Source organism: Cuculus canorus, chromosome 1 (assembly GCF_017976375.1).
Source record: "Cuculus canorus isolate bCucCan1 chromosome 1, bCucCan1.pri, whole genome shotgun sequence".
In the NCBI taxonomy this organism is placed as follows: Eukaryota; Metazoa; Chordata; class Aves; order Cuculiformes; family Cuculidae; genus Cuculus; species Cuculus canorus.
In genome coordinates, this window is record NC_071401.1 from 197,125,851 (window position 1) to 197,153,346 (window position 27,496).

A 27,496-nucleotide genomic window follows, 5' to 3' on the forward strand; every position below is an offset into this window, starting at 1 on the left:
TTAGTTTGGATAGAAAAAAAGCAAATTTACTTTTCTGGAAGATTCACAAATCAACATACAAAAATATCCCCTATTTTGAGGTATTTTTTCCCTGAAATCCTTCCAAGTAGCTTTGCATGTGATTTCTTATGAACCAGTAAGATAGTTGTGAGGTAGTCTTACAGAAAGCATGATTTGTTCTGTCATCATTACCACACATGCCAGCATCTCACACGTGTTTCTGGGTAAACCCAGTTCTGATAAAGAAAGAAAAAAGATAGACTTTGGTGGTAAAATGACAGGAATAAGGTTATCTCTGTCAGCCAAGTAATCCCAGATCTCCTTTCACCATGCTCTTCTGCACTGATTTATGATCTCTGTGTGGAGCCCATGTCAAATAAAGTTACAGTAATACAGTGAAGTCCCAAGAGGTAACACTGCTGAACCCTGCAGACCTCCACAAGAAGTGTTTTCTAAAGTTCTGTACAATTGGTGTCAGATTGAATACATCTGGGATAGATTTAGACCAAGTCTGTTTCCAGCAGAGTTGTCCAACTGTTCAACACTTATTGAAAATCATTCTTATCCCTGAGATAACTGCGATCTATTTATCATTTTCTAATATATGGACATCCATGAAAGGGATTATGATTCTGTGACAATTAGGAGGAAAAAAATAAATGAAATCCTCAAAATGAATGTTGAACTGAGAATGTAAACTAAAAAACTGTTTGTAAGTATCTTCTAAGGGCTGTTCGCTATTTTCCATATGCGTGTAATTTGTTGGAGATGTCACTACATTCAATAAAATTAAAAAATCAGGAGGACACTGATGTGCTATATACCTTACAAGTTAAGAAGGATTAAATCAGCCTGCTGTCCTCCCTGAGAGCAGATGGCAGCACCAAAAAACATACAAGTTCAAAGGAGAGAATCATCTGTGCTTGATACAAGGTTGTAGTACTGCCCTTTGAACATGGAACAATATCACAAATCCTTTCATTATCAAGACCTTTTTTTATTCCTTCTGAAACATTCCTTAATACAACAAGTGAGAAGTTTTCACAATTGAGTCCATAGTGTGTATCTGCTTTCTCCTGCTGTGTTTTCTTGCTTTATTCTCTAATTTATTAAAGGGCAGAGGAGAAAATGAACACAGCAAATACAATCACTACTGATTGAAGTTAAGGAGTTAAGACAAAATAGAAAAATCTAGTACGTGGGAAAGAAGTAGAAGGAGCTACGAGATTTTGTTGTATCTCAATAACTGTACATTCACCTAGCTAGTAATTCAGTCAGAAATTAGTATCCTGAAACAGTTTGTGCGTTGAGTTTATGCATTGTCATCTGAGTTTTTCTTGTTTTTTATTTTTTTTAATTCTGTTAAGAAAATGTTCAGTGTTTGAAAGATACAAGTAGGTCATATCTAAGTTAAGTAAAGCAACATAGGAAGGAAGATGTGTAAACTCTAGATGTTTCCACAAGAGTATTGTTAAAATTCAGCCCTTGAGGTAGAGCTACTAACTGAGAAGCTGGAATTGAGTGTCTGGAAATGAGAGACCTAAAGAAGAGTGTGTCTGGCACGTTCTTTTTCATCTCTTTTTTGATGGCAGGTGTGAGTGCAAATAAAAATGAGTTATACTTGAAATAAACCCAGACTTCATATCTATGATTTTTCCTTCAATGTCTGTGAGATCCCCAAGTGCTTACTGCAATTCAGCAGAAAAGAAAAAACTGTTAAGGCATTGGTAACTGAAAAATGATAGAAGAAAACAAATTTGCATAGTGTAATAGCTTTAAAATGTTATCTTTCTCCAGGTTTGGTAATGGTTCTTGCCTGATTCATCTTGACTACTTCTCCCTGTTTTCTGAAAACAGGTAATTCTCCTCACACAGGATTCTTCCAGGCTTCATCTTTCTGCCTCTCCTTTTAGCTGCGTCAGGGCCAGTTTTCTGCCTTTCCACTCAGTTTACGGGCCAGCTGTCTTTCACACTAATGCACCCCAATACACACAGTACTCACCTCCCAGCGTCCCTTTTAGCCTTTGTTATTTTGCAAGTCCACGGCTCAATTCTGTTCCCCCGTTACAAACAGGATTCTGATGTGTGAGATTCTGACAGCCAACTTACTCTTGTGAGTTCTTCACTGTGGTGATTTGAATCCTGTTTTGAATTGTTCTATGGTGAAAATATGTGGATGGGTACAGGACAATTTTAAGAGGAATAAGTAGGAATATTTTACTGATAAAACCAGTAGGAAGAAGCAACTCAAACCAAAAGAATCTGGGAACCCAAAACCACACACTGCACTGGGGGACTTTGATTTATTTTTTTCCCCACAAAATATTTTTCTTCAGTGTTTTCCATTCCACGAAATATGAATAGCCAGCAAAGGTGTTTTCTGAATATTACTTTCATACTTGAGGGTTGTCTTACATTAGAGTCATAGGGCCTTTAGCGGTGAACTTAAGCAACACTGAAGGACTGTAGTGTCTGAGATTAATGATGTCTAGAGAGTTAAATAATCTTGATGGGAAGTTCCTGGAAAGCTGACAGGTTTTAATTAAAATTGAGATACATACATCAGCAGCATTTTACAGACAGCAATGTTCATTCAGAATTTTGTATGTTATTCCTGGTATTAATATATGGTTCCAGAGGTAATTAATTATAATCATATCCCTTTAAACTATTTTGCCCATAAAGCTTTCAGAGAATTTTACATAATTCTAAGACACTGGACATCTTTTTAGTGCCTACTGAACATGATATTTTAGCGTGTTAATGTAACTATCTTGACATCCAAGTTTGGCACAAATTTTTAATTCTTTTGTAGTCTGTAAAGCTCATGCTCATGAATTATTAAAAGTCTTAATTTGACTTATGGAAAAGACATGTTTGGAGTCATATAAGATGTTCTCTGAGGGTAGTGTGGTCAATGGCAGTTCTTGTACCACAAAGTATTCTTTGCTGTTCTATTTTATCTAACTAAATCAAAAAGCACACTTAGCTGAGAAAGTAACTGCTTGTTTTAATCTGAAACATTTGATTTTCTGTACCTTAAAGCATTATCTAAGGTTTCAAAATTTTACTTGTCAATTTAACTGAATTATTTTTTAATGAAAATTTCTGTGTTGAATAGATAGACTATTAAATGTGTTTCAAAAATATTTCTTGCTCCAAAAAAAATTCTAACATGAAATGTTTTTAATTATATGTCCATTTCTTACGTACCTCAATTTCACATTAAAGATAAAACTAATCCCTTATTTCAGTGAGATATTAGAAAATAAAGACATGCCTGATGTTGATAGCAAAATTAGAGAAATATTTAATTTTATTTCCTTGGAAAAGATTGTAGGGCCACGCATCCAAAGATCTTCAATCACAGTGAAGACTTTAGACTGAACCTCTGACCCCTCTTATATGAGTACAACCTGCTAGGCTATTGGCTTATATTAAGCTATTACAAATTCTTTGGTGGAAATTAAAAAAAAAAAAAATACAGAAGAAGAAAACCCACAATGTTTTCAGTCTTATTGTGCTGTTACAACTTTTACAAAAACAGAGGAGCATGTATTAGAGATTATGTTATTACACTTTATGAGGAGTTATGAGAAGAACAACTTCCTGTTCATTCTTTACATGGCAAACAATAGTTTATGAGCCCTCAGATTCCTTTTTTGATTTTTCTCCTTTTAAACTCATATTCCTATGCATCCTTGAAAATCAGTTTGAATTTTATTAACTACGCCACTACAAAGTGATGTCCTTTTAAACACTTGTAGTGGTTTAAAACTTACAAAAAGAACAGGTCATTAAAAACAGATTGAGAGTAGAGAATAAAGATGGGAAAGAGCCAGAAATGAAAGCCCCTGACCTGATACACAGCTGATCACAGTCAGCAGTTCTGGAGCTAGTCATACAAATATTAATCCAAAAGATTTTTCCTGTGTATTAAATTACATCAGAAATCAGAAGACTTCATTTAATGTAGCATGGTTATTTTTAATTCTAATACAGCTCAGCTATGAAAACATCACCTGTTTCTTTTTAAAACTAGAGATAGAGAAGGCCTAAACCTCAGGGTGGGACATGGAATCATACAGAAAGTCATTGGTAGGTAGAAAAAGAGATAGAAGAAAAATTGAATCCAGCATTTTGATTGAGATTATTAATAACCACAAGTCTGGAGCTAAATTTGGATGTCCCAAAGAGTAAGAAGAGCAGGAGGATGTTTGGATACTGGGCGAATGTGAGTGGAGAGAAGAGGGAGAGAAAGTTTGCTCCGTATCATTTTTAATAAGAGCTTTGAAATTTGGAAGTTGCTGTCATTTGAGTCTAAAATGTACATAAATAAGTCTTTGTTTTGTCTAGTTCAGACCACACCTTATGGAAGTCCACTTTGCACCATGGACCAGGATGCTCAGCCCTACATTTTCTATGTTTTTGGAAACCTGTTTCAAAGATATAGAAAGAAATCATCTGATCAAAGGTGGGCATGTGAGTGTCCCATAGCACTTCTAGGGTAACACTCAATTGCTACTGCTGTCAATAGTTAAGTAAATGAACTGTCCTCTGAAAGTGCTGGTTTCTACACAGCAGCTATAGAAAGCGAGAACCAAGTTAAAATGTTAATATGGTATCGATATTTCAGTTTAAGTCAGACAATAAGTACCACTGCAAATGTTCCTTCCAATTATTTGTTTCAGGAAAATCAACTGCTACTGATTTGTTCATTTGAAAAATGCTGCACAAGGAAGTCTTCAGGCTGATATTGCTCTAAATTCAAGTTTGGCTTAAATTTTACTGCTGTATCACTAAGCAAACTAATTTTAACCATGGCCACTGTTCTTTTTCAGTTTGCTACCATTTTCGAGATGCTAAAAGTCTAGTATTAGAACAGTAAAATCCATTTTACTTTTGGCATTACATTGTGATTTGCAGTCAGTCTAACCCTGTGATGGCGAAGAATTTTAAAATTAAAATACATTTTGGATGATGGAAACATTTGATTTCAGAAATGTATTAAGAACTTCCTTTTGTCCTAGATTCAAAGGAGAAATACTGTCTTTATTAGAAATGTTTCAATTTAATAATGAAATACTTTCAGCTGAATAATTTTGCTGAATGCAATTTATACACTCAAAAAGGAATTCAATACACTAAGAAAAGAAAGAAATTGAATGTAGTAATACAGACATATTTGAATCAAGGTGATATCAGTGTTCCTGCTGAATGAAACTATTGCTTTTTAGCCATATAATTAGTCAGTTAATCTAGTGAATTTAACAGGTAAGGGGGAGTTTTATATTTCCTAAATTATAAGTATAGGATTTTTTCTTTTTTTTACCGTAGATAGCTGACTTCTATGCAGATTATTATTTGTCTGCACTGTACTGACAATATGTACGACAATATGACTGTATGCAGAAATAGTGTTACTATTCATTTTGAGAAAAATTAGCTGTGTATATAAAAACATGCATTCTTATTGTGCAGTTATTCTGCACAATATAAGGCATGCTTCGGTTACAGGAGAAATGGCTATGGTCTGAACAGAAAGGACAGGCCACATCTTTAAATTATTATGGAGTTTTACTTTCTTAATATCCCTTGAATTATCAAAAGATCATCTGGAGGACCACACGAGGTCTGGTGTTTGAGAGACTTGAGAGATTATAATAGAATTAGATTTCTAACTGCTCCAAGCTTTGAAGATTTCTAGTGGTCTCTGGCTATTAATCCCATCAGAGTTGTTTCATGAAGCGCACTACTTTACATGACTCAATTTAAATTTAATGATTCTTTTTGAGGAAAATGATTAAATTTGTTGTGTTCTTGTATTAAAAGGTAATGTTTCTAGTGAACATTTTAAAAGGTAAAATCTTTACCTGACTTTTAAAAGTTTAAATGTATTTAAATGTGCTTACACATTATGAACTCAGATGTTTCATTCTGCAGAAAGGGTTTTTTCAATGCAGAATGGACTGTAGAATTTTTTGATGAATGCTAGGCTGCAGTGTGAATATTTCTAGTATGAGCAAAGGACAATTACCAGTGTCAGTCCAGAGGAGAAAGTTATTTTCTTGATTTCTAGGGCCAAGTGTTGCTCTTGGTCACACCCAGACAACCTCTGAAGAAGGTCACCCGCGTGCGTCAAGCTGAGGAGCTGGCCCTTTGCTCCCAGATGGATGAGCTCACCCACGGCAAATTCTGGCCTTTCACAGCAGCAATCTGTGAAATTTGGAACACAGAACACTTGTTCAGCATGGAACTTGCAAGACTGAAATACAGTTCTGAAGGCTTGAGGAAGGGAGAAGTTCAATGAAATCTGTCAGCAAATTACCCCATCCTAAGCTTTTGGAGCAACAATACATTTTACCTGCCACACTGTGTCAATTCCTTAATTTTGAAAAAGAAAAGGTGGCAATGAGGACTTCATGTACATTTGGTTTTTTTCAGTTATTTACTCATTAATTTGTATCACATCCTGCCTATTCTGGGCTAGAAGGAAAAGAAGACGGAATATCACGAACACGAGGCTAGTCGGGGAGCAAGTGGACTGGATAGGGTAAGGGCAGTGCTCTCCTTACATAGAATCATAGAATCACAAATTCATAGAATGATTTAGTTGGAAGGGATCATTCTAGATCCAATCCTCTCTCATGGGTAGGGATAATCTCCACTCGACCAAGCTGCTCAAAGCCCTATCCAACCTCGCCTTGAACACCTCCAGGGATGGAGCATCCATGACTTCCTTGGATAACCTGTTCCAGTGCCTCATCACCCTCTCAGTAAAAAATTTCTTCCTAATATCTGATCTAAATCTACCCTTTTTCAACTTAAAACCATTACCCCGTATCTTATCACTACACTCCATGATAAAGACCCCCCTCCCCATCTTTCCTGTAGTCCCCAAGCCCTGTAGCAAAGTCCTGTATCCAAGTCCTTGCTTGTGAGAAACCCTGGGAAGCATGGGATCAAATTCCACTTCTGACACCTTTTTGTGCCATAGGCAGGAGAGAGTGGCAACATCACTGCTGTCGGGGGAAGGCTGGGCAGGACGCTGTGTCAGCTTGTGCTGTGCTGCCTTCTTTCCCCATCCCCTCCCAGGAAGCAAAGGGAGCTGGGCACATCCCTCAGGGGTGGTGAGCAGGCAGCTGGAGGGGCTCACAGGGGCAGCAGGGACCTAGGACTGGCTGGCGTATTGGCCCACGGACGAGTGTCAGGGTCACGCGGGGCCAGAGGAACTGGGATCACATCCAGCACAGGACGGTCGGCAGAGCTCTGGGGATGGAGTGAGGCCAGGACGGCGTTATCAGCCTGCAGGGGAGCCCAGCTTGGTGTGGGCTGTGGCTGGGCAGGACATGGCTGTGAGAGGGCAGCAGGCAGCATCCTACAGCCTCCATGAGGCAGGGACAGACGTCCCTGGGTGCTGGAGAGAGGTCCAGGTCTATGGGCAGGACAAGAGGAGCTGCAAGGACAGGCAGGGGCATTAGGGTACTCAGGGCCCTGGAACACTTTTTTTCAGGAACCCTTTTTTATGGCATACCCATTTCTTCCCAGGTCCACGTGCCCCTGGTCTTAATGGTCTACATGCAGAAGCACAGCATATCTTGCAGTTGTGGTTCTGTTACTAACCGGAGAACTCACACCTGCCACTTCTCCTTACTCCAGATGCTACCTTAAATTTACATAAAGTCTGTCCCAGTTGCAGCTAGCAAGTAACAGCCGACTGCAACTTGGAAGCACCAAAAAATGGAAGAGCAAGCAATCAGTTTTGGATATTCATTCTCCCTGACCCAACCCCGCCCCAGATAATTGCCACCATTTAGTGTTCTGATTAAGATATTTTCTTGCCTACAACATGCTGTTCCCTCCACGACAATGATCTCTGCTTTTTATTTCTTTCTTTTCCACAGCAGTCATAGCACTCAAGACACCTACTGTCACTATCTCACTCACCAACTTTTGAAAAGTAGGAACTAGCCTCAAAATATGTTGTGAATACCCATACATCTTGTATATAGCCTGTATCCAGGCTATAACTAACAAAAAGGATGAAGAAGTTTGCTAATCTTTGCTTACTTTTGCCATTCTTATAATTATGTATAATGGACAACACCACTAAATTTAGGAACCGCTTTAGTAAAGTATCATTTTTCCTCTTGATTCTTCCTTAACTGTATTCAATATGGTACAATAATAATTTTAGTCACATTTTTCCTGAAAATCATCTGGAATTATATTTCCTCTGTGATAAATATCAGAATAAATAAAACAAACCCCCCAATATTATATATAACGGGTATATTACCATAAACTATTCTATATTACAGGTACAAACCAGAGAGGGGCAGATTTAGACTAGGCATTAGGAAGAATTTCTTCACCATGAGAGTGGTGAGACACGGGAACAGATTGTCCAGGGAGGTTGTGGATGTCCCAACCCTGGAGGTGTTCAAGGCCAGGTTGGATGGGGCCTTGGGCAGCCTGATCCAGTGGGATGTCCCTGCCCATGGCAGTGGGGTTTGGAACTAGATGATCTTTCAGGTCCCTTCCAACCTGAACTGTTCTATGATTCTATGATATATCTTTATATTTTTTTTCTAGTCCATGTGTTTTCTTCAGTTCAGAGATTATCACAATTCCTCTCTGGTTAAGAATAATTTTTGTACTCTAGTAAGTGTAAAAAAAACAAACCAAAAAAGGAAAATGGTTATATTCCAGGAATGCTAATCTGTTTAAAAGTCTTAATACCCTTAAACTAAAACTATGTTCTTAGAAGAGGAATTCTCATTGATGGATCTAAATTAGTATTCCTCATAGAATAATACATTCTTTATATAATTTATTATATTTTACTCTGTGGAAATTGTTGGGGTTTTTTTTTTTCCCTATTATTTTACATGTTTTAGTTTCTTAATTGTGGCTCTAGGAAATTCACAGAGCTGTACACTATAAACAATAGATATTGTTTTATGCTGCTTTTGTGTGTGGATGTAACAATGAAACCTACTACTTGAGCTTGTCAACTATTCTGAACATTTTCATTGCCATTTCAAACATTTGTAAAGCAAATATCAAACCCAAGCTGTTTCAGTCATGATTACTGTTGTTAAGGATTAGTACCATTTTTTTTCCCAAGCATTATTGATGTAAAGACAATACCTTGGCAAAACTGCTAAAATGCTAAGAAATTTTGCACTTTTTAAAATTTAAATTACTTAGAATATACAATCTGTCATCTGCAAATATATACTTTTTAGTGAACATAAAATCAATAATGATTTATAACATAATATTAACTTTACTCTTGTCCTCATCAATTGAAAAGACAAAATGAGAAAGAGTGAAAGAAAGAGGGAAAGAGGGAAAGGGAGAAGGAAAGAAAGAGAGAAAAGGAAAGGGAGGATGAGAGGAAAGGAGGAAGGGAAGAAAGAAGAAATAATATCGGTGTGCATGTGTGTGTAAATATGAATACATACATACGCATACACCTCTGGATGTATGAATACCATTCTTCCATATTTCCCAAGGACTAACACTTCCTTACGTGCTGCGAACATGGTGCTGGACCAGGTTTTAAATTGTTATCTACTATTCTGAATACATTAATTTATGAGAGAGAAAAACTCCATGGAACATTGTATGCAACACTTATTTTTTCTAGTCAAGTGTGGCTCTAGACGTAGAAAGTGATATACAATGTAACTGCACACCCACACAATGTTTTCACGATATAAAACATGTTTTGTTTACATATCATAGCTACTGTGTGTTAACTTTTTATTAGTAAGTTATAAGAACCATTGGCTTGAGTTGATTATTGACTGTGGTCAAACTTCCTGTTACTATGTGCAAACTAAAATTAAAGAGGAAAATTTGAGTCTGCTGTAGATATATATACAAACATATCTTTGTTTATGCTTTCGGGTAGACTAAATTGCAAAGGCGTTCTGAATGAAGACCACCTCTAACTCAACATAAATCTACCTCTGAAATATGGCCTGTGAGTACTTCAGTGTTAACTCTTTTCTTCCTAAGACAGTTTTTTCACACATTCATTTGAAAACCACAAGGTAGCAGCCATTTTCTAGGATTTTGTTTCTTATTACCTTTTCCTACTTTCTGGCTGATATAAACAGTGCTTTTCTTCAGCCTTCTGCATCCCAGTTATGTTTATAATTAGGTAGAATTGATATTCAAAAGCCATGAACATGTTCTAGGGAGCCCTGTGTGAGCAGAGGGCACTGAGCCATATGGCACCCAGAGGTCTCTTCCAATGTCGGACTATGATTTTGACATTCTATGATTTTCTGACTTTGTGCTTCTGTCATTTTGTGTCTATCACAGTTAATAATTTCTCTTCTGTGGTTTCCTACCTTGTTACAAACTTCTCAGATTCCTACAGAAATGGAGGAAGTCTTCACTGTGCTATGCAAAACATCTAAATCCTTAGTTGGTGTGAGTTTTCCTAGTTACAATAAGGCAAATAAATTATACCACTGAACGGCTGATTTTAGAGGGTGAACTTGGCCGTTCACTGGTACTGAGGAGACAAGGGAACTAATCTGTGGCTCCTAGAGGAATCTTATCAAGGGGAGATAATGGAAAGGCAAAGAACAAAATGACTGGTAGTCAGTAGAAGAGCAATGGTTCAACTAAAGAAGTGGGGAAGTAGACATACGTGTCACTAAAAAGAGAAAAACTGAGCCGAAAAAAAAACCTAGAGAAAACTTCACCTTTTGTTTCATGCCCAGCAGTGACATGGGGATAACATCTAGCACCTGGTTATGTGAATGATCACAATTAAATAAATCTTTGTATTTCAGCTCTCTTGAAGTCCACAAACTCAAACTGTTTTGAAACCTGAAATACAGTAATTGTCAGGTTTTCTTATTTTATCTTTCATTATGATGGATTGTAGAAGTATTAGTTTTGGCATTGCTTTATTTTTACTCTGTACTGTGTCACTCCTACATAAAGAAAAGAAACTCCATAAAAATATCTCTATATAGCTAAGTATTATTCTTCAATCGAAGACTCTTACTTGTAGAAATACTTTGCAAAGGACTAAGTTCTGGGTGACTGGAGAGGGTGACTGGAACCCAGCTAATAGCACACTCCTTACTGGGAGTGGAAGAATGTTGTCTGTTTCATAGGAAATTGAGAAATTAAGGAATTCTTTCCACTGTTTTGAGCAAAACATATTGGTGTGATTGTGACCATGTGTCTTGCATGTCCTATTTTTGTCATCACCAAAGTTGATTGCAGCACATCATGCAGCTGTAATTAATTGAAAGCATTGCCGCTGACTCTTTTTAAAAGCTGCACACACAGGGTAGTAAAGATTTAAGAGCAGGTAGCAGACTGCAAAAAGAAAAGAATCCCAGAAAGCAGAATTCAGCTATACTGACAGTGTCAGTGTGTGACTTCTGTTGCAGGTGACTGCAGCTGCTGTCCCAAAGGGGACATGCTGTATGGACTCACGCTTCCTGAAAGGGCTGGGATAGTAACAACCCACATTCAGTAAGTGAATACTTTATTTTTTTTTTTTTTCTAGCCAAGACCACAAGCAGTAAGTAGAATTAGGAACAACCAAGTACAAGAGAAGACCCCTCAGGGTCAATCTCCAGAAAGAGGCAACGATGCAATGAGATTCTAAACATTTTTTCCCCTTGCTATGCTTGGTAGAGCCCTTTTTAATCAAATGTGGCATCAACATTTTCCCTATGTATTGCTACCTTTCAGCTAGATTATCTATCCCCTACCTAGCTGATAATTCCTTCATATATTTGTGAAGAATAAATTCTTATTCTTCCTCCGGCTCCACACTCCTAAACTGAAGAAGCCATATAGTTTTAAACCTTTGTGAAATCTTTTCTTTTTCTGTCCTGCTTCTTTTACTGTCGTTTCTGGTGCCATATTATAGCATTTCATGTTTCTTTATAATGTCTAATATAAGAATCTGCTTCTGCTACTGAAGTCCACAAGTCCAAAAGAACTTAATAGACCAAAAAAGAATCCAGGCCCTACCTATGATCTCTGTCCTCAATATTGACAAAGTTTCTCAGTTCTTTGTAACTAAAATTCACAAGTAGTCTTGGTCGTTGTGCCTAACTCATCACCGAATTTCATATCTGGCACCAGATCACATCTTGAAGAACTCTTTAAAACACCCTATCAGCCCAATTCAGCATAGCTCACAGTTGCCTCTCCTTCTTAACAGTTTATTACCTATTTTAGACTTGGGTTAAGCACTTGTCCATTTCCTTTGCCTATAAAAACTTTCATTTCGCTAAATATATTAGACTAATGCCTTTTATAAATTGACACTGCAGTTTATCTCATTTCCCACTTACTTCCAAATTTTTAATTATCACTTATTTAGCAAATGACATTGCTTTTTATTTTAAAGTTTTTCTATTATGGACTTCTGATTTACATTATGCTAGTAAATTGATAAAACTTTTTCACCAAATTAATTTTGCAAATTACTGATGGAAGAATAAGTGGCTTTTTATATGCCAATCCTGTTTTCCTCTTTTTGCATGTAAGTAGAGCATTTCCTAATTTTCCACTGACTCAAGGTCATGTTTTATGAGACTACTGTTGCACATGCCATTTTCTTCTGATCTTGTACTGCAATGTGTTTGGTCTCATACCTTTGGCACAATCAGATATGGTAACCATGATTTTCATTAAGTCTTTCCCACACTTTTTTTTTCCCATTGTCCATCTTCGCATTCACATTTTGTGTAAACAAGTGGAACAAAGGCTTATTTGTTCTTTCAGTTATAGAAATCCTTAAATAGCTTTTTTATTCTTCCATTTAGAATATTTATTTTAGTTGTATTCTTACAGCATTTCCCATCTCTTCTTTTATTACTCCCCTCCTCTTTATTTTGGAAGCTTTTATTTTCTGTATTATAGTCTTTCTCAAATAAGATCCCTTAATCCCCTCTGAAGCACCGACTGATGGACACCAAAACACTGCTTTGTGATATTAGGCTATGACTTTTCAACCTTCTCCCTTCTTTGACATCCTAATTCAGCATAACATTTTGCTACCATAAACAGTCACACACAACATGGGTGCCAGGACTCAAGAGCAAAAGAATTGTCAGAGAGAGACAGTAGTTAGTGTGTGATCAGTAACATGTTTAAGATCCTTATGTCTGTACAGTTCTGAAATCACTCTCATATCCATATGCATCATTCAGTCGTTGACATGGGAAAACTTAGTACACATGTAGGTATGCCCCAACAGATTGTTCTGTGGAAAACGAGTATTCCAATCACTACAATTCCCATGACAGCTGAGACAGGCAGCCTGTTTTGAAAGCATAAAAGAGGAGATTCAGACTAGGTCCACCTTGAGAATCCACAGCCTTTCTCATTGATGTCTGATTGTAAGATACAAATAAATAAAACCTGTCAGCATTTTTAGTGTTTAGCATTTGGAGAAGTTTTAAAAGAAGCTAAAGTAGGCAATATTGCATTTTCAGTGGAGAATTCAGGTAAAAAAAAATCTTATTTACATTAATAAAAAACAAACTAAAAAAAAGGAAAAAAAAACCCAGTTGCACTCAGTATCTATTTGATGTACACACACAGGCATATTGTTATCTGACTCAGAAGGTTTTTCCTTTTCTTTTTTGTTATTGATTCAGTAAGGGATTCTAGACAAGGCAGGACCATTATGATGTTATCATCTGACCTCACCAGACATAAACCTTCACCTTATAATTCCTAATGTCAAACCTCTTTCAGCCAAGGCAATCAATTCACAGCATTTCCCTTTGACATTTACTGCCCAGTGATATTTATAATTTGGTCTGTGAGAAGTATATGAGCAATCAGAATATGGTGAGTTTTGCAGAAGGAGCACTTTTCATAATATCTTCTAACTGTACTGCAACATTTTATCTATTTAAAAAAATGTTTTAGAAAAAACACAGTTTTCCTATAATTATTGACAAAAATCAAAATTAAAAGAAAATAAAAATGTTCAGAGCAGGATCTATAGCTAAATGAAGTTGAGCATGACATTTATAGAAAAATATCCAAAAATGTTTTTAGGCTTTTAATAACTGGAATAATTACTCCAATGTTGCTGCAAGTACTCACATGTAGAAAATGCTTAATTTGTTGGTGATTTTTGAAAGAAAACGCTGATCTTTGGCAGAAGCTAGAGAATTTATTTACTTTAGCATTCTCAATTGAGCACTGAATCATTCCTGCATTAAAAAAAAAATAAAATTCTATCTCACTTTTTCTTACAACACATTTTATAAAGTAATATGGAAACAAATACGTTGAGATAATTATATGATGAATGTTTTCTGGCTGCACTTTGTGGCTTATAATACCTTAGAGAGACATTCTTATAATCACCACACCTCTATTTTTGAATTCTGGCCCAGAAAAAAATGTATATATGGAGGCAGGATGTAACATTCTGAACTTAGAAGTATGAGCTGATTGCACTCCTTCCTCTAAGAAAACTGCCCTGAGAGACTTGTCAGGTGAGGGTGCATTAGGACAGATTAAATCTTTGCATGTTTCACTGAGTTCTGCAAGCCAACATTCTTACAGCTAGTCTTGATTTGGCAGGACAAATCGTAGGAATTACATCTGCAGAAATGAACCCTTCTGTAACCCTTTTGTCAAACTAAAAAGAAGTGCTCAAGAAGTATTTGACATCTAGATAATTTTGATTAGCAATGTAATACTTTATAAGCCACCTCTTCTTTTCAGAATTATTTTTGTGTGAATTGTTGGAGCTCAATGATCCCTATATTTACGGGATTGCTCAATAACTATGAAGTACGCCTTGAAAGTAAACCACCGAACCACATGAGTGTTGAAGTAGGTCTAGTTCTACTTGAATTTCAAGAATGACTATCACCAGCAATACTAAAACAAGTCAGCTATGACTTCGCATATCTACATTTTGAAAATCTTCAAGAATTTCTAGCCTCCCTGAGTGACTTGTTCCCAACGAAAAATTACTGATTGTCAGTCTGATTCTGCTAAGTTGCGGTCTCTGGGCCTCGTTATAGCCTCTGATACTACTGAGAAAATATGGTTGCAGTATCTTTCTAACAGCCTTCAAATAGTAATGCTTTTAGATAGCCACATGGCCTCTTCACCAGACCAAACAAGTACATTTCCCTTCAGCTTCACCTTGTTGTGTGCTGTTGGCCCTCAACAGCTTTGTAACCCTCCGAAGAACCTTCTCTAATTTCTTGACATCCTTCTGGAATAAGAGGCCCCCAGATGGAGCATTATATTCCAGCAGCAGCTTTATAAATTCTAAAGGAAATACTTTCACTCAGTCAGCATACAATGCTTTTTTTGATGTAGTTTAGTAGGCAATTCACATAAACTGTAATTTGTTCATTCGTTTGTCATTTGTGTATTCATGTTGCCTCCACCTCAACATTTAAGTACTTTTCAGTAGGGTTACTACATTCACATGGTGTTATTCTGCCTCAGGTGCGTATATTTGCAATTCTTCATCTTGAACCTCATAAAATTTACATTGGTTCAGTCCTTAAAGTCCCTGTGGATTGAAGCATCTTTTACCACTTCTGGGCATCATCAGAACCTTTCTTGAGCAATCTAAATTATCATCCAAGACGTGCATCCAGAGAGCTGAAGTACCTCCCATACAAAGACAGGCTCATTTAACCTAGAGAAGAGAAGACTCCAGTGAGAGTTTAGAGTGCACTTCCAGTTTATAGCGCACTTCCAGTTTATAGCTGCCTTCCAGTGTTTAGACAGGGCCTGTAAGAAAGCTGCAAGGGGTTTCTTTATCAGAGAGTGTAGAGATAGGACAAGGGGTAATGGTTCTGAGCTGAAAGAGGGTAGATTTAGATTAGCTATTAGGAAGAATTTTTTTACTGTGATGGTAGTGAAGCACTGGAACACGTTGCCCAGAGAAGTCATGAATGTCCCATCCCTGAAGGTTTTCAAGGCCAAGCTGGATGAGGTTTTGAGCAACCTGATCCAGTGGATGGTGTCCCTGCCCCTTTGGAGACAGGGTTGAAACATGCCTTTACATGCCACAAAACTAGATGCAGAAAAGAGCTTCACAGAATATTCCTCAATGAATAGCACTGAATACTATTCCAATATTCAGATCCTGACAGAAGAATTGTATTTCTACCTTTACAGAAATAGGACTCAGTGACAGTTTTGGCTGACTAAAGGCTAGCAATTATATGCTTTCATCTTTATGTGTGATACCTTTAAATACATACCATGTTTCAACAGAAGTTTAAAAACGTATTTAATTCTTTTTCTTCCTGTCAACCCAATACAAAAAAACCTCCTTCCATTTCACAGGACAGAGCAGAAGGTGAACTTGTTTGAGCCTTCCTCATTCCTGTTGATTCCAACTTGAAAAAATTTTGTGGTATGGAGAGTATTTCATAGACCAAACTATTATAATGATAGACAGATGGAGATCTTCTAAAGGAAAAATAGCCAGAGGAACAAGAATAATTACAGGCTATGTACACATTAAAGCTTTGTTTAGAAAAAAAGAACCTCACCCACACAAGGTATTAGCCTTTGTATGAGAAAATAGCAAGCTACTTGCTTTTCATATGTGTGTGCATACATATGTCACTTCTTAAAAAACAGGTCACAAGGAAAATAAGATATCATATTTAACACATTAACACCACATGCCATTTCAGACAGTGAGATAAGATAGCGTGGTGAGTAGGGCTAACTGTTGGTGTTTAAGCTATTAATCACAACCCCTCCTTTCTATTAGCATGGGGGGAAAAGTCAGCATAGTTTACATATTTCTCAGGCACATGCTAGCCTGTACTCTTCTATTGTAAGCAAGCTATCTTTCCAGTACCTTGATTTGATCCACTGTGTCTTTTAATTTCATTGTGGATTACAGTAATCAATGGCAGCTGCAAAGGAAACATTATTTTCATTATTTCATATCAAACTGAAAACAAACTTTAGGCTGTATGTCATGGAATAAATTAAATCTCTTCTACTTCAGATTACATTCTAAACGTGATACATCAATCATCTGCTCTTTGTATTATGGGTTTCTTTTCCATCATGTTCCTTGGTGACCTTTCAGTGTGTTCAAAGGATAATATAACAAAGTAGCATTAAAGGGATCATTTTACATACCTCTCATTTTATATTCTTACAATCCATTGCAATAAAAACATTACAAATCTAAAGCAAACAGACCTAGATTATATATGTCCAACAGATCAACCACTGTTTAGGTTGATTAGGCAGTAGAAGTCTTAGAACACAAGCTAAAATTTATATAAACCACTAATATCAGTTAGAGTAAACTTTCAGTATCCAGAGTTCACGGATTTATGTGGAGCTGCACTGAGTCTAAGGCTTGATTTTGGCCTGAGTACCTTTTTGCATCATAGTAACAACATTCAGCATAATTGGTACCTAAATTTCTATTTTTTAATTCTCCAAATCAATGATTTCAACAATTTATTTGGCTCATTTCCAGGTTTTCCTATCAATGTCTGCTTTTTAGGAAAAAAAAATGGTGTGGAAAAAAGTACACTGAAATAACACAAACACAGAAATAATTTTCCCAGAGGATAATAGGGATGGCTGAAGAATTTGTCCACTAGAACTGTAAAGTTGTCATTTTATGTGGGGATTATGTTCAGTCTAGGAAATGCAACTCAATATATGTACAAAAATTCAAGTCAGAAAGCATCATGTTGTGTGTTGACCCTTTTATCAATACAGTAAAAAATGTCTCCACACTTTATTGAACAGATCTTCGGTGTATGCCTGTGAGTTCCACAGAAATTTTTAGTTTACTTGTCTATTTTCATTTATTGCAGGGAACGCAATCATTGTTTTCTTTTATAAGCTGAAATTTTGGTTGCATGAACCACTACTAAACCCAATCAATTTCACCTTGATGTATTTAAGAACACTGAGTATCATTGTGCTCTTTATGCTAACACAACCATATTCATTAAGTGGCCTCAAAATGGAGTCAGAACAGAGAATGGCATCTGATCGTCCTCAAAGATTTCCTCATATCTACTTGAACTTTCCGAAAAGTATCATTAATACTGGACCAAAGTCATATCAAAATAACTCATTTGTATTAATTCCTTTAGCTTGCACCAGTAATATTCTCCTTTCTTATCAAAAGTACACAGTCATTTTAGCACTACTTAACATAGTCGAGAGGAAGCTATCTCAAAACAGAAATTGAGGGTCTACACTTGAAAACACTTAAAACCACATACCAGTCTATTTTCTTTACCATAAAGAGGCAGTTATTACGCTGGAAACCCTTGCTGACTTTTATTTTTCCCTCATGTAAGCAGGGTGTGGACCAAGGCAGCTGTAATCTGTTCTTTCTTAACTCAGAATAACTTCCTATTGTCAGAGCTTCCCCTAAGAAACTTTAAAAAGCAAATAACTTGACTTATTGCCGCATAGTGCAAACCTCAAGTCCATTGTCAAGGAATTTGATTTTTGATATTTAGTCTGGAGTCTACCTTTCTTTATTTTTACCTCATTACTTTTTATTCTGTCAAGTAAAACCAAATTTTTCCAAGGGCAGCATTTTTTTTTCTCCTAAAGGAGGAGTCTACTGAGCCTATTTAATAACCTGATGGTAAAAGGAGTAATTTCTCCACTACATTTCTTTTTCTTCCATTTTCAAATAGAACTAGCCAGTTCTGGTGCTTTGTTTTTGCTCCACCATTATTTCGTTTTCCTTTCTTATTCCTTCAAGTTGCAGGGAAAATTCAGATGTATTGATTTTAGACTAGGTAGAATAAACCCATACATACCCATCATGAATGTATTCTTCCTTGTGAACTTTGTGACTGATATGAGCTCATTCAAGTCAATAGACAAATTTCAACTTTGCATGGTTAGGGTCATACCTATTATATTTATCAAGTAGAGTATATAACTCTTAAGATTATTTATTGTAAAGTCGAAGTATATAAAATGCTAAAGTCAATAATCTCTTAAAATTGCCCACAAAATCAGTGTTTAAGTAACAGAGTGCCTTCAAAGCAAATTAAACCAGTGTAGGATGTTCATCAAATACCATGGCCAATAACATCTTTTAAAGTCCAATGAAGTCATTGTTGCTGCCTTTAAAAACAGTTCCCTAACATAAAGTTCTTAGAAAAGTCACTCCCCCACAAAAGTACATGGGCTCTAATTTAACTGATGTTGCTCGAAATAAACTTACTAAGATGCTGACAGAGCATGATTGTATCGTTAATCAAGAGACTAATCACTTTTATACTATCCCTTGAAATAACTATAAGTGTATTGCAGTATTGTACATACTCAACACAATTTGTTATACGGAAGGTATAATACAGTTCTGACCAGAGTATCTTTTATTAATTTCAGATGTGAAATACATATGTATAGTTTTGCATTTGCATTTTGCAAAAAAAAATATTTGTGATACTACAAGAAAACTAGAAAATGGGCTTTTGGGTTATTTTTCCCAGGAGAATCTGCAAAAACACCTCAAAGCAATTTCAGAGCATAGGCAATATTTCAAAATTAAAATATTCCCATGTTACAAAAAATTGTGTCAGAGTACTGTAAATTCTAGAACAACCAGTCTACAGAGAGATCAGCTGTCTTTGTGTGGTTGCTTTGTGGGTTATGGTTCTTTGGGTTTCTTTTTGAGAAGCATATTTATTATTTAGTAATTTCATTTCTGCCTGTCTTTTGGGCTTTTACTTCAGTAACAATTCCTTAACAAGCACATGGTATCTTTTAGTGATGCAGACTAGTGGACAGGTGTGTGTGTGTGGAGAGGTGCATGTGTGTTCTTTATCCACATGGCAGGTAAGCAAGTTATTCTTCAATACATAGCAGAATTTAGATAGAGTGATAGGAAAGAAAAGTGGTGTGTCAAGTCAGTGACTGAAATAAGGAAATTTTATGATGAGTGTGTGAAAATAATTTTTATGAGGAGTGTGTGAAAATAAAACTGATGACCATTACTGGCATCCCAATGACTGTCATGAAGCCATCCCACCCAACTTCAAGTATTTAACTGATGTACTTAGGATAAAAAGTGGTTCTCCTAGCCTTTTTTCTTGGTTTTCTATATCAGCCCTTTTTTAAGCCTCATATAATGAATAATTTGTGGATTGTAAACCAGAAGTCAAGCCAGGATAACTGGAAACTATTAGCAATTGTATTTGCCTCATAGAAACGGATGAACAGTAATCATTAAAGGCTTACAGGCTTCCATGATGTTCTTGTTTAAGTACAAATTATTTAGAGAGCAAAGTTTTCTTTCTATTCTCTTTTAATTTTGGGGCAAATTCTAAATGCTTCAAGTACCCTTTTGTCATTAAGACTTTGCAATTTTAAAAGCAGAGGAAAGGAAGGAGGACATTCTTTGTAAAAACTTGCTTTAGAGATAATATGTGTCACTTTGTATGTTTTAGGACTGTTTAGCCTGAAGCTTACTCTATACCAGGAGGCAATGAAATGGTTCCAAAAATAAGCCAGGACTCTCAGTTTGTAATTCCAGGATTTGTGAAGACCAGTATTGGTTTGTTCTGATAAATGGTTCCTAGGAAATTAGAGGTATTCTGAATTGCAACAGCTGCAGAGCTTCCCAGCTGACTTTCCAGAAGCTGGGGACTGGTAGCGTAAAACCATCTGTCAATATCTTACGTCTCAGCAGTGTTACGCTAAAGATCTTTTTATGGCTAAAAGGGGACCATGCCTTCTATATGGAGCCAAGAATTTACTGTTAGCCAAAGTGAAAACTTCAGTGAAGTAACTAAAATGAAACAAGAATTTATTATTAGTAGTCCAGTCACATTGATGCTAATACAATCTAAACAGAAAGCAAGTCTTGTCAACAATAGAATATCTTCTAACGTCTTTTTTTATCTCTACTCTTAGATTTACCTTTCCAATGCTCTCTGGAGCTCAAGGTCAACAGCTCGATGTAGTGGGAATTACAGGGTTTCATGATCTCCCTGAAATCTTTTCTGGGAGAGGGTGCTGTCAGTGGTGGATATTATTTCCTTCTCTTTTACAGAAGGAGCACAATGTTGATAGTTTCTTCCTGTCCCCTTGCTGCAATTTTTGTGGGTTGTTTTAATGCACTTTACACTCTGCAGTTTTTTGTCCCTTTGTATGCATAGGATACTTGTTTCTTGTCTCTTTTTCCACCTTAAACAGAGTTTTGTCCTCCTCCTTTTTCCATTTTTTTTTTCAGTAGCTGCTTACAGATGAGTTATTTATAGCCCTGGAACTACTAGTATCATACTATGCCCAAATCTTCGAGAACTCTGATGTCACCCCAGATTTGACCTCCTTTAAGCTACATTGTAGTTAACGCTACAGTAGTTCTCTCTTGTGTAGCCTAACTACTCCTTGTTCCTATCTATATCATTAACAACAGCCATTGCACCACGTAACTATACAATGCTAAACAAAGTAAAATTTACTAATAACCACCTGGTCATTAATCAGTCAGTTTTAAAGCTAAACAAGCTGGAGAAAAACAAGCCAAGTACAAACAAAGCATGTCTTATGACCCTAAGCCTACAGTTTGCCTTAGATTAAAGCAGAGTTGGTGGCCTTGTTGCAACGGCAATTCTGTACTTGCTGGTCACCAAGATTACAGCAGATGGAAGGGTATATACTGACTATATCAGGCAGGAATTATTTTCTGGCATAGGCACCACAATCTGCCTTTAAATCCGAACGGATAAACTATGTCACTGGTGCAGAGGTCCTGGCTTATTGTACATTGAGCAATTGTACATCAATATACATTTTCAAATAATAATCAGGCATTAATGGAATGAAAAGCCTTACTGTATATCTATCTGCAGCACAAAGCCTTCAAACATCCGTATTACCTTAACGCTTTGACATCACAAAGTGATGTTAAGACGGGGAAGAATAACACATGAATGGATGATTTCAGTTATTTACAATTTTTTTTTTCTGTATGTGTGATCAAAACATTGTTCTGCTTCCAGATCTGTTAATCTCTTGACTATCCAGAGACGGAAGATGAATCTGCAGAGACCTTGAGTAACAACCCAGAGACCCATGGACTGGCAGTAGAGTGACTTTGTATTCAAGATGAAATACGAAGTGCTGGGTGTACTAGGCTCACAAAATTGCATTGGATGTGAAATATGGCTTCGTGTGATATTTGATGTTATGCATTCAGGAAGGTCAAGAAACCTTGTAAAACACCTTAGAAGATGGTTCAAACATAGACTGCTCTATAGTCAACCAGCTTATACATTGTTACCCAGCTATACTTCATTAAATAAAGAGGGGTAATGTTACTGAAAACTTGTGAGATAGAAGAAGAATAAAAGGACTGAGGCAAGATAACTGTAATATGAGCCTTATATCAAGAAGAACTAGAAAATAAAATGTTTTCTCTAAGCAGAATTTCAACTTTGAGCACTATGGAAGATTTTAGGTGACTGAAAATCTGCATACACTAAAGCGTTCCTACATGTTGAAAGCATTTCTTTATGCAAAATAATAATTCCTTTCAAAAAATAAAGTTATGCAATGACCATCTCACGGTACCAATTCAGAGCTACATTTAAGGTGGCCTCCTAAAGAGGGGAAATCACAGCTTCCTCTTGGGTAGGAGTATGCTGATGTGAATATAAAAAATTAAATTTTATGGTTCAGTTACTTCTAGCTTAGTTACTTCTTGTCTTCTCTGAAACCATCTGGAGAACAGTATCTCATCTCCCCATTGGACTCTGAAATCAGAGGCAGGAATATAGACTCAGAGCCTCACTAAATTAGGCTTTTATTGTAGCACTGGATGTTGTTGCTCTGAATTGAAATGGTCAATTGTCAGCTGCTAGAACGGGAAATAATCTTACTGCAGAATATGTCCACTAGCTTCCATGCACTAAGAATCTCACCTAGGGCTTTCTTTGTCCCAAAAGTGCTTTAACTCTTTGGGTTTTTTACGAAGAACAAGATTTCAATACACTTAATTTTTGTTTCTTTTGGCATCTGCTGGGAGAATCACAGTGGACCATCCAATTTGTTTGCCAAGACATATATCCAATCTAAATCTTATTTCTTCCATAAACAGCAAAATACAGCAGAGCTGCCCTTCTTAGGACTCATGCTGATGGAACTACTTGTAGCTTCTTTGCTTTTTCTAAGATTTGTAAATGCCCTCTTTAATTTATGATAATAAAAGTCAAGTAGATGAAAGGCTACAAATGGCACAAGTCTAAGAGTTAATAGATGACTGAGAGGTCAAAAATTGTGTCAAAGGTTAAATACACCTGAAAGTGGGGCAGTCATACAGAAACTATGCACTTGCACTGGTATGTGCATCTCTACGTAGGATACCTTGGTTGACTGATGGAAAGGAGTGATTTCGTTTGCTCTTTTTTTTTTTTTCTTTTTTTTGCCCTGAAACTATCTCTTTCTGAAAGGGAATAATGGTAGAAAGCTTCAGTGACACAATATACCTAGAATAATAAACTGAATTTTTTTTTTCAAGTCAGAGTTAGTTATCTAAAGACTTTTCAAAAAAGCTTACACATTTTTGTATACGCAAACATTTGTGTGTCAGTATGTTTTCTATTATATATATACATAAACTCACACACACGAAAAAGCATACCAGGAACAAAAGAAATCTAATATTTGCGCTGTTCCTCTAGCCCAGTATGCTGTCACTCAAAGTAGGTCGTTGGTGTGGGACAGTATAAGAACAGAGGAAGTTCATGTTGCACTTCTCTCCCGATCTCTCTAATAAGTGCTGGGGACTTTCTGTGCCAAAAGTGACAACTCTGTACTCCAGTGTAGATTTCAAGGGATTTCTCTTCCCTGAATTTATGCAAATTTGCTTTGAGACTGTGTAAGTTTTTAACATTTACAGAGTTCTGCAGCAAATTTTTGTACTTAATTTTATGTCATGTGGATAAATATCTTTCTTTTCTCTTTTGAACCTAAGATCCCTTTGCTCACTCCAGTTTCAACTGAGAATATTTGATCCCTGAAATTGAGACAGTGAAGAGACATTTCCAGTTCCGCATCTCTTCCATGCAGAGTTTTACATACTTTTATCATAGTTCCATCATACTTCCTTCAGTCATCTCCTTGTAAGAATAGAGAGTTATTTTCCATATTCTGGTTTTTGTTTTAGTTTTGAGCAGGCTTTTTGTAGGCGTCTGCACCGTCCTCCTCATCCAGAAGATATTTTTCACTTCCTATGCTTTTCTCAGTTTCATTACATCCTCCTTTCTCAAACAGTATTAAAGGATCTTTGCAAAAACAGAACAAAGATTTCCACCTATTAACCACAGCATTTCTCCTAGCTGCTATTATTCAGTATCTTGTTTCAGCATCATATCAGTTAGATCAGTGTTACTTTTAACACAAGTAAAGGTAGGATTACCTTTTTACATGTTTGCTTACATTCTACCTGGGCATGGGGGTTGGGGGTTGGGGAGGGGAGGGAGATACCTAGGGGTGCAAGTTCCCTCAGCAAAATTTTACAGTCAACTGTCATTTTAAACACCCCAAACATCTGCAAATTTTGTCAACTTGCCATTTGTCCTGCATTCCAAATCATTTTTGTTAAACAGCACTAGCTTTTTCACAGATTTCTGAAGGATTTCACTGGTCATCTATTACTGTGAAAAGTGACCACTAGTTTTCAATTTTCTAGCCAGCTCATTATCAATATGAAGATCTTGTGTCCTGTGGCATCGACCCAAATTAGGGCTCCAAAATAAGGGAAGAGGAAATTAGGAAATTAGGAAATTCAAGTGTTTTTATTTTCTGTGCAATTTCAATATGACACTGTCTTACATATTCAAGTTTTCCAAAGTTGCTGTGTCTTAGTCACTGTGCTGAATCAACTTCGTTACAAAATCAGACCTCTGTACTGATGCTGTATTTCAGCTTTGCTTCCTCCAGATGTGGAAAATGAGTACTGAATGACAAATGTTAAGTGTGGGAAAACAAAGTATAGTTGAACTTTGCCTTGTGATCTTCTTGTCTGCATTTGCCTCAGAGACATCAATGTTGGAATCCTACTTCAGGGAGATTTGTCTCAGGGATCACTAGCTGTGTGTTCTTTACATTTGTTTCTGTGTATTTGTCTTTCATTTTCTTATAGGAAATTTGCATATGCACTTTGTTTTGAACAGTGATAATGCTATATCGTGCTATATACTTAAAAAAACCCAACTAATAGACACCTCAAATTAATAGATTAATTCGATCCACTGTGTGCATCAGCTGCAAGCTTTCCGACCTTCTCTTGTTTCCCTCAGCCACCAATCATGAAGAATGCACTCAAATCCCCTTAAACAAACCAGCAGCAGTTTGGCTCAGGCTCCAAAGGAGGCAAAGGTTTGAGCTATGGCTACGCCAAGAACTCCTCCAGGAAACACATGTGGAGCAGAGCGACGCAGTAAACACTGATAAGTTATGGGTATAAGGAGCCTTGTGCATACCTCTCCTATTGCATACACTTTGACTACCAGCCAATCACTTTTATCCCATAAAAATGACAGATTAAGTCAGCTTTTTTTTGAGCTCTCCTTGCTGGGCAGTGTGGCTGCATGACAACGATCTCCCCTTGTGCTTGGACACCTCTCAAGGATGCCCCTCAAAAAAATGAGATCTTTTACCAATGACAGATTGCTGGTGAGACATATTTGAATTGTCCCTGGGCTGCAGCTGGACTGCACACCAAGCAGCTCTCCTCTTTGGAAGGGATTAGATGTTTAGCTTAAATGAGTAAAATTCTTAAATAGAATAAATCACTTAGGGTTATAATATTGTGTAATTTAGCATGCTGTTTGATTAGCTTTTCTTGTTTAGCATGAGTTGCTAGATTTTCTGAAACATTAGGCCATAAGCTGTAAACTTCCTCTTAACTCATTGAACATGTACCCACTTAGACAAAATAAGGCCTCCAGAGTCAACAAAAATCAGAAGATAACAAAGGTTTCAAGGACACAGACTATAAAAAACAGCTGTGACTAGACAAGATAATGAGCTGTCTGAAAGACAGAGAAGGAACACAGTGAGGAACCAGGAGACCCCATACTCAAATATTTCTACTGGACTGAGCCTTTACCTGGTGGGCGGGTAAACTGTCTGTAAGAGTATGATTGCACTGGAATTTTGTTCTTTGTGTCAGCCCTCTCCCTAGAGCTGACCACACCATTGTCCCACTATATTAAATTATTTATTTTATGGAATCAAATGCCTGGGAGTCTGCTTTGGGAAAACTAGGATTCGAACTTCAGAGTGAACCAATGTTGGATGCCTAGACAGAAGGTAAGTGAATTAGGGGTACATATTTTGAAACTTTGAAATCTTAGATAAGTGACATAAAGAATTGTGTGAACATAGCATCATTTATCTATAAACACATATAATCCTTACCCTGCATATTCTTTAGCCATTAAACTTTGACCAAGTCTGGTACTAGAATTGGATCCGGCCACACTCCTCTCTGAGGAGGAGTTTAGAAAGCAGAGGGGTCCATTCTGAATATTGTGACTTGATGGGAGAGTCTCCATCATGTTTTTGCAGCCCCAGTCCCTGTGTAAATTTTTCCAAATTGATTTTAATCCAGTTTTCCCTCTGTAAGTTTCCTTTAGGTAGTAAGTAATGGTGACCTTGCTATTGAACTGGCTTAAGTCACACTTTTATCTAAACACAGGTCTGTGAAAAATTGCCATAGTTGGCAGGAACCTAAAAAATTGATTTGCAACACCAGCCTCACCAGAGATGTTGTAGAGATTAGTAAATAAATGCAAAGGACTTAGATGCCATAGTAAGGAACGTCATGACAAAGCACATACTGAATTTAATAATTTATTGCAGCTTCTACATTTTGTGCAGTGAACTTAACTTGGGCCACATTGTCTACCTGGACTTCTCCAAGACTTTTTTTCCTCACAGCCTCCTCCTAGAGAAACTGATGTGATATGGCCGAGACACATGGTCTGTGTGGTGGATGAGGAACTGGCTGATAGACTGTACCGAGATGCTGGTGGTAAATAATTCTTTCTCAAACTGGCAAACACTTACAAGTGGGGTCTCTGGGGGACTGATATCGGGCCCATTGCTGTTTAAAATCCTCATAAGTGACCTAGATGTTGGGATCAAGAACATCCTGTTGAAATCTGCAGATGACACGAAGTTGAATGGGGAAGTTGACACTCCAAAGGGAAGAGCTACTCTCCAGGAAGACCTGGACAGGCTGGAAGAGTGGGCTAGCAGGAAACTTATGAAGTTCAATGGAAATAAGTATAAGGTCTTGCACCTGGGAATACATAACCCCAGAGTGCAGTTCAGATTAGGTTCCACCTGACTGAAGAGCAGCTCTGTGTAGAAGAACCTGGAGGTCTTGGTGGACAACAGGCTGAACATGAGTGAACAGTGTGTTGCAGCAGCAAAGAAGGGCAACAAGATGCTGGGGTGAATCAAAGTCATC

General features: G+C 36.9%; 1 long non-coding RNA gene across 2 annotated transcripts in view; it reads right to left on the reverse strand.

Moving 5' to 3' along the window:
• The window catches only part of LOC128854094 (uncharacterized), a 42,652-nt gene extending 21,618 nt beyond the window's left edge, over positions 1–21,034 (reverse strand). The window contains exon 1 of one of the 2 annotated variants that reach the window (XR_008452996.1): positions 20,932–21,034. This is a non-coding gene — a long non-coding RNA (uncharacterized LOC128854094). Of the gene's footprint in view, positions 1–6,037; positions 6,202–20,931 lie in introns of those variants that run through there. The other variant, XR_008452995.1, reaches the window with a different exon arrangement.
• Positions 21,035–27,496: the final 6,462 nt, after the last annotated feature.